Consider the following 6,363-nt stretch of genomic DNA (forward strand, 5'->3'; position numbering starts at 1 on the left):
ATTTAAAGCTGGTTTATTATACCGTGATTTTATTGTTCGAACATATTATTTACACGTTGCGCAACAGATAAGAAATAGCAGCTGATAATGATCATATATTAGTGATTTTAAAAAGGTTATATCGCTAAAATAATGAATTCGCCAGTGCAAGGTCAGGTTCACACATCATTTGACCTTTGAAGGCGTATCCAAATAATTTAAAACATCGTCAGATTTGGGCGCACCTTCAGTCTGCTATTATGCCATTTATCATACTTCGGCTATAGCAATTGTTAATTGTTAGCGCAACTATTTGAAATGTTCATATACTCGACGATTGTTGATGTCTTTTTTGTGGCTTGTGGACCACGCGCCTAGTATTTAAATATCATTGTTTACATTCATGAATCGCGCCAAATAATCCGTCAAGCCGCTATGACTAGTTTGCCAGGTGTCCCGTATTAAGTCCCGAATTTCGAAGTTCTGGGAACGTGTCGATTACAACTGATCGGGACACTAAATGTCTGATAAAACAATAAGTTTATTAAATCATTTTTATAAAATAAAATACGTATCACAATACATACTAGCTGTAGGTACAGTTTTTTTGTTCTGTGTTATGTCGCTTAGCGACGCGACTTTACCGCGATCTGAGCAGAAATTCACATTATAACCAACTTTAGCATAAGTTGTAGTCAAAAATGTATGTTCTGATCTGTTAATCCGATTTGATTTACCTTTGGCCCGATTTTTTAAACAAATAGGACCTGCAACACTAGCGATGACCCACAACGCATGAACAGTCTACATCATTATTACTCATAGGATATGTAAATATATAGCTTAGTAGATTCAGAGATGTTAAGTTATAACGCCTGCGAACAATTCCTCGAATGTATTGAGTATTAATATGAAAATTGAGTTGTAATTTTAATATGAGCTTTTGTTATTACACTATAACCAAGAAATGTTATATCTACACTGCAATCTAAATACAATCTAGTAAATTCTAGTGTACCAACTCAATATTGTCAAACTCTCACACTTCTGTGTCTCCAGCGGTCTGAAATTTTTTATTTTGTTTACGAAGGTTATAAGTATTTGTTATGTATTAATTTTGATGTTCTTTTAAAACATAGTTTATTACAACTAACTTCGCGCCTCGTCAATCTTCCGATTCTAAATGTAATATTCACACAGTATATCTAATATTGAGCAATAATAATAATGTAAAACACACATATATAATATACAATAACATGTAATCACAGTGCTAGTTTTGTTCCGTTATTCGAAAATTGCCGATGCGCTTATGTTTGCCGTTCTTACGTTATGGACGCGCTGAGATGACTTGTATTACAACATTACAAATAAGATAATACATACTAGGACCCGAGACTAATTACAAGTGCGAGATCCAATTCAAAGATATATTTCGCGGAGAGTCTACAACACCAAAACATGGGCTACCATCGCCCCAGTCTCTCGGGATATGAGTATCGTAATCTAAGAACGGTTACAATTGTGTCAGACGAGCGACTCGTGATGGGAATCAATAAAAAATACACAACTTAAAAAATACAAGCTATTAATTGTAAATGTTAGGTACAATCACGAATGTTGTCAAACTACCCGCAAATTAGTTTATCGTCGTAAACCCTTTACACGGCGGACGTCATTTTCTGTTATCTGTTTGGTGGTGAAAAGAACTGATAATTTTAAACTCGTGTCTATGGATAATATAAGTACGTAATGCTACGGCGAAACATAGTTTGGGATGTATTTTTATATCTCTTGACAAATCGACCTGTCATGTAATCAGTATAAGAAGTAAATTAAGCAAATTATTACATAGTTTTGTGGCCACATTACACTCTGATGTAGATTATTGGGACTAATTGTTTATATTATCTACTGCAATAATGACGGATCAATATTTTGTAAAGTATGTTATTCTTTTAGTTCACAATAAGCATTAATATTAAAAGCCAGTATCGTTTTTTTTACAAGTTTCAGATTTAAACTAATGGATTTTATTGGATATCGTTTTATTGCAGTATTTACCTCGTAAAGAGTAATGATTGATAAGAATATGTGTACGTTTAATGATTATTATAAGGAAATGAGAAATTGTTTTATTATTTTATAACATCAAAATTATCAAATAATTAATGGTACAAGTATGTACTCTACCCATGTAAGAGTAACGTGGCTTCTCGTGATCTCTTCATATTATAATCCACTTATCTTATACAAAGTCAGCTTATAAATACTCGGTAAAAATCAACATAATTATATTATAACAAATATAAGTCAACCTTTGAAATCGTCAAAGAATATAAATGAAATGGTTCGATGCGTCAATCGTAAATTGGAGAATCTACGCACAAAATGCTCTGTCATTTGCGTCGGAATGACAAAGGGAAATACTTTTAAGTTGTGAACTTGTATCGACTACGTATTTATTAATATTGGAGTTTGGGGTATTAGTATAAATATATTGTGTAGGTGCTTAGAAACTGGCTCTCTGTTAGAAAAAGATCGAATCTTTCCTAGCCTTGGCATATTGTATCATTTGTTATAAAAACTGGAATGCTTAAATTTATTCCACTTAAGTTCACGCGACGAATTTTTAAAAGTCATGTGTCAGTCGATTTATTTGAACATTATTGATGTCTCAAAATTTAATCTGTATAATGGGTACGTATTTAAAATAAAGTTATGTAATAGGATAGGCAGAAAAGAACGTAATTGCCGCGCGTAACCGATGGGCTTAAGAATAGTATAAAACTACAAGAATCCCAATAATATTGATAAATTCGGAGATTGAAGTCAATTTTTAATTAAAATACAAATTAAAATGAAAGTTATAGCTTTTTCAATCTTTGGCATCAGTTGGGATCCGCTGGAAAAGGACAAAGCAGAATTTGAACGCGGCTGTCAAGATGTTTTTATATTATTCATATATATTTTGTTTGATATTTCATATACACCCCATTATTCATAGACGTTTTTTATCGAAGGACAGAGCATTGCTGTGATAACAAGTCTGTTTCTCAACTTTGTTTATCTGATAGCTTGCTGTTTATTCAGCTTTGTTTATCTGACAGCCAATTAGCTTCAAGTTGTATCTCAGTATTAACCAAGCACAAGGGCCCTATATCTACGCACTGCAAAGGCTACCATGCCGTCAGCACCGAGAAACAGACTTTTATCATAGCAATGCTCTGTCCTTCGATAAAAACGTCTATGAATAAGGAGGACTAGTTTACGTAATATTATGCAGAGTTTACTTCTATATTAAATTGATGAACGCTAAAATTTATTTATGATTACGAATGTATTCTCAGTTAATCGTTATACCTATAACAAATGTGTCGTGAAAAATAATAAAAAATATCGTCATGAAGTAAATGTCACATAAGAGGAAAAGTATTTTATTTTGTTTTCTAAATGCTACAGACTTGTTCCATAATATCATTTACTGAATACGTATGTTTCGGAACAGTAAATTAAATTCCACCGATATAATAAAGCGTTGATATGCGACAGTCAAAAAACTAAGGTTTTATAATTAAAAATATATATTCATCCACATTTATCAGTATAATATGATTGTGTGAGGCGATCATATTTTCATTTAATAGTCTGTGACTAGTCTTGCAAAATATTTTCGTCAGATAACGTTTAAGGTGATAGCTTAAGGTCCATTTTCATACATTTTGTTTCACCTTTAATCTGGGTAACTAAACAAGTATTGACAAGTAAAGAATTTAAATTCACGCCTAGTTAGTGATTAGTTCTCGCATGGATATTTCGGCCTTTAAAATTTCGTCGTATTAAATTTTAAAGGCCGAAATATCCATGCATATTAATTATTTTTACGTTTTTCTTTCAACTGCGAGAACTAATCACTAACTAGGCGTGAATTTAAATTCTTTACTTGTCAATACTGTTTAGTTACCCAGATTAAAGGTAAACAAAATGGAAAATGGACCTTATAACCTTACGCTACGCCTCCTGTCACCGTTTACGTCTCGTTCACACATATGAGAATCTTTATTTTCCTGATCGTGATTTATTTTTTATTTTTGCACAGACACATAAACCATAACCGTATCCACACGCTCATGAATCATAATAAATAAATATTTTACGATTCATAAATATCTATCTATTTATCTACCTAAATCACCGATTTGGACATCGATCCGACTTAAAACGTGTTTGTGTGAACGGTCCTTAGATTATGAAAAACGATTAACATGTCTGAGAATCTCTCATAGGTAGTTATAGCCGAGTCAAATTTAAGGAAAATTAAACACTACTGGGGTAAAATTTGCTCGATAAATCCTTTGTTCAACTATGTATATGATTGAAAATTGTTATTATACAGTGAGATTTTCTTCCTCATAAATATTTTCCCAAAACCGTAAATTTTCTAAATCCGGGTTCTCCACGCACTTGAATTCATGTCCTATTATAAAACATTTTCGCTCCTTTTCTGTGAACGGCTTCCATTGTTCAGAATCATCCGACAATGTCGGTGCGCTGTAATAAAAAAAATGTATTTATTAATATCGACAATGAAACAAATATAATATAGGGACAAAGTTATAGCGTTATTTTAATAATTCACATCTGCTTTTGCTGCTAAAGGCTGTGAATGTTAAAAATATTACTTTGCTAATGTTCGATTGCGTCAATCTTTTTAGTTAGATCACCCAATGACATCGCGCTAAAAAAAATTCTACCCAGTTTTCAAATAATTCCTTTTTTCGGTACCACATATAATTAATAGTAGCCCTGTATATATAGTGTCATTTCTGAACACGGACTTATGTACTCTTCAACTGAGATGGTTTTTTTTGATAAGGCGTTTCTGCAGTCATCGAGGGAATCTGCGAATGGGATACTGGAATCCCCGGCTTAACGACTGTAGAAGCCCGGTGGAGAGTGGGGAAGGTAATGGGGAATAGAAGAATGGAGGAAGTATGGGCGGAGGGGCAATGTTTGCGGGCTCCTTTTAGACGTCAATGTGATTTTGCATACAAGAGGTATACGCATCGTACTGTGCCTAGGACCGTTCCAAATGTTATCCCGTGCATCGGCTTACATTATGTGTGTAGATCGAGCGAACAAAAATTGTCGGTGGCAAGGGGGGGGGGGGGGGGTGTATGGGTAGTTACTAACAGGGGTTAGGTCGTAGTCCACCACGCCGGCTGAGCGTGGGTTTGCATACTTCACATACTCGTATCTTCGATTTTTCGGAGAATCCTTCATCGTAAGTTTTTTGAAGATTCTTAACGTGTTTTCCTTCACCGTAATGTGCACGATAATTGATAAACAATATAAACATAACATCGATAAGTAAGAGGCGGGTGTCTTGGGTTTCGGACCTGCGGAGATCCATATCGGCAGACCGTTGATTTCCCCACTAGTTTATCACGCACTACCATATTATTCTAAATCCTAATTAGACAACTGTTAGTTGAACCTAACTACTTTTCATATTATTATAAATGTTACGGCTATCGTGAAATTGTAGCAAATATCGACAAAAGATATAATTTGATAACTGGATACATATCTTGTACAAAACAAATACAATTTTGATTAGTCATGCTTACTAGCTTACCCTGTTGTAGCAAAGTTCGTCCATAATTGTACACATTTTTCTATAATCCGTTTCGATTCTTTTGAGACTGGAATATCAAGACATGTCACATTAAAAAAGTACATCAAGTCGTCTGAGTGGCACACTCCCTTGATGGAATCCAGGTTGTAATGTGATTTAGTATAATTTCTTTCTGTCTCTGCCTCAAATTTATACAAATAAGCGGGGCATGAGTTATGGCGAACGTGATATCGCGCATATCTCATGATATTGTATGCGAAAAGTCGATCCGTTTCTAAATTACTGACGGCTTGACTCATCTCTTTACTTATTTCCTTACCCTGAAAATAGTGTTCGCGGATTTTACATCCACATTTAGTGTCTGTTCAGGTGTCCATTTTAATTTTAGTTCTCTGGGTACAATACTACCAGTTTTAGTATAGTAAAGGGCTGTTTTGATAAATTTCTTGCAATTTCGATTCCTTCGCCTGAAGTATATCCTAAAATGATTGGCACATCAGCCATATGCCCTTTTCTTACAAAATATGGTGGTGGATATCGTAAGAATTTTTCACATTTAAAGATGTCTTCTCAACTACTGGTCCGAATATAATATTATCAGTTAAATCGAAGTTATTGGCATCAAGTGGAGGCAGTGTAATGTTTACCAAAGATGACGATGGCACATTTCTTAAAAATTCAAAGAGTTCATTATCGTCTTCTGTGTCTATACCGAGCAGTTTCCCAAGTTGAAATGCCCGTTCCCG

General features: G+C 34.1%; 1 pseudogene; it reads right to left on the bottom strand.

Annotated features, from left to right (window-relative positions):
- Window positions 1-4,312: 4,312 nt before the first annotated feature.
- On the bottom strand, window positions 4,313-6,357 carry LOC119188495 (annotated as a pseudogene).
- Window positions 6,358-6,363: the final 6 nt, after the last annotated feature.

The sequence above is a fragment of the Manduca sexta genome, unplaced genomic scaffold, assembly GCF_014839805.1.
Source record: "Manduca sexta isolate Smith_Timp_Sample1 unplaced genomic scaffold, JHU_Msex_v1.0 HiC_scaffold_1845, whole genome shotgun sequence".
Taxonomy (NCBI): domain Eukaryota; kingdom Metazoa; phylum Arthropoda; class Insecta; order Lepidoptera; family Sphingidae; genus Manduca; species Manduca sexta.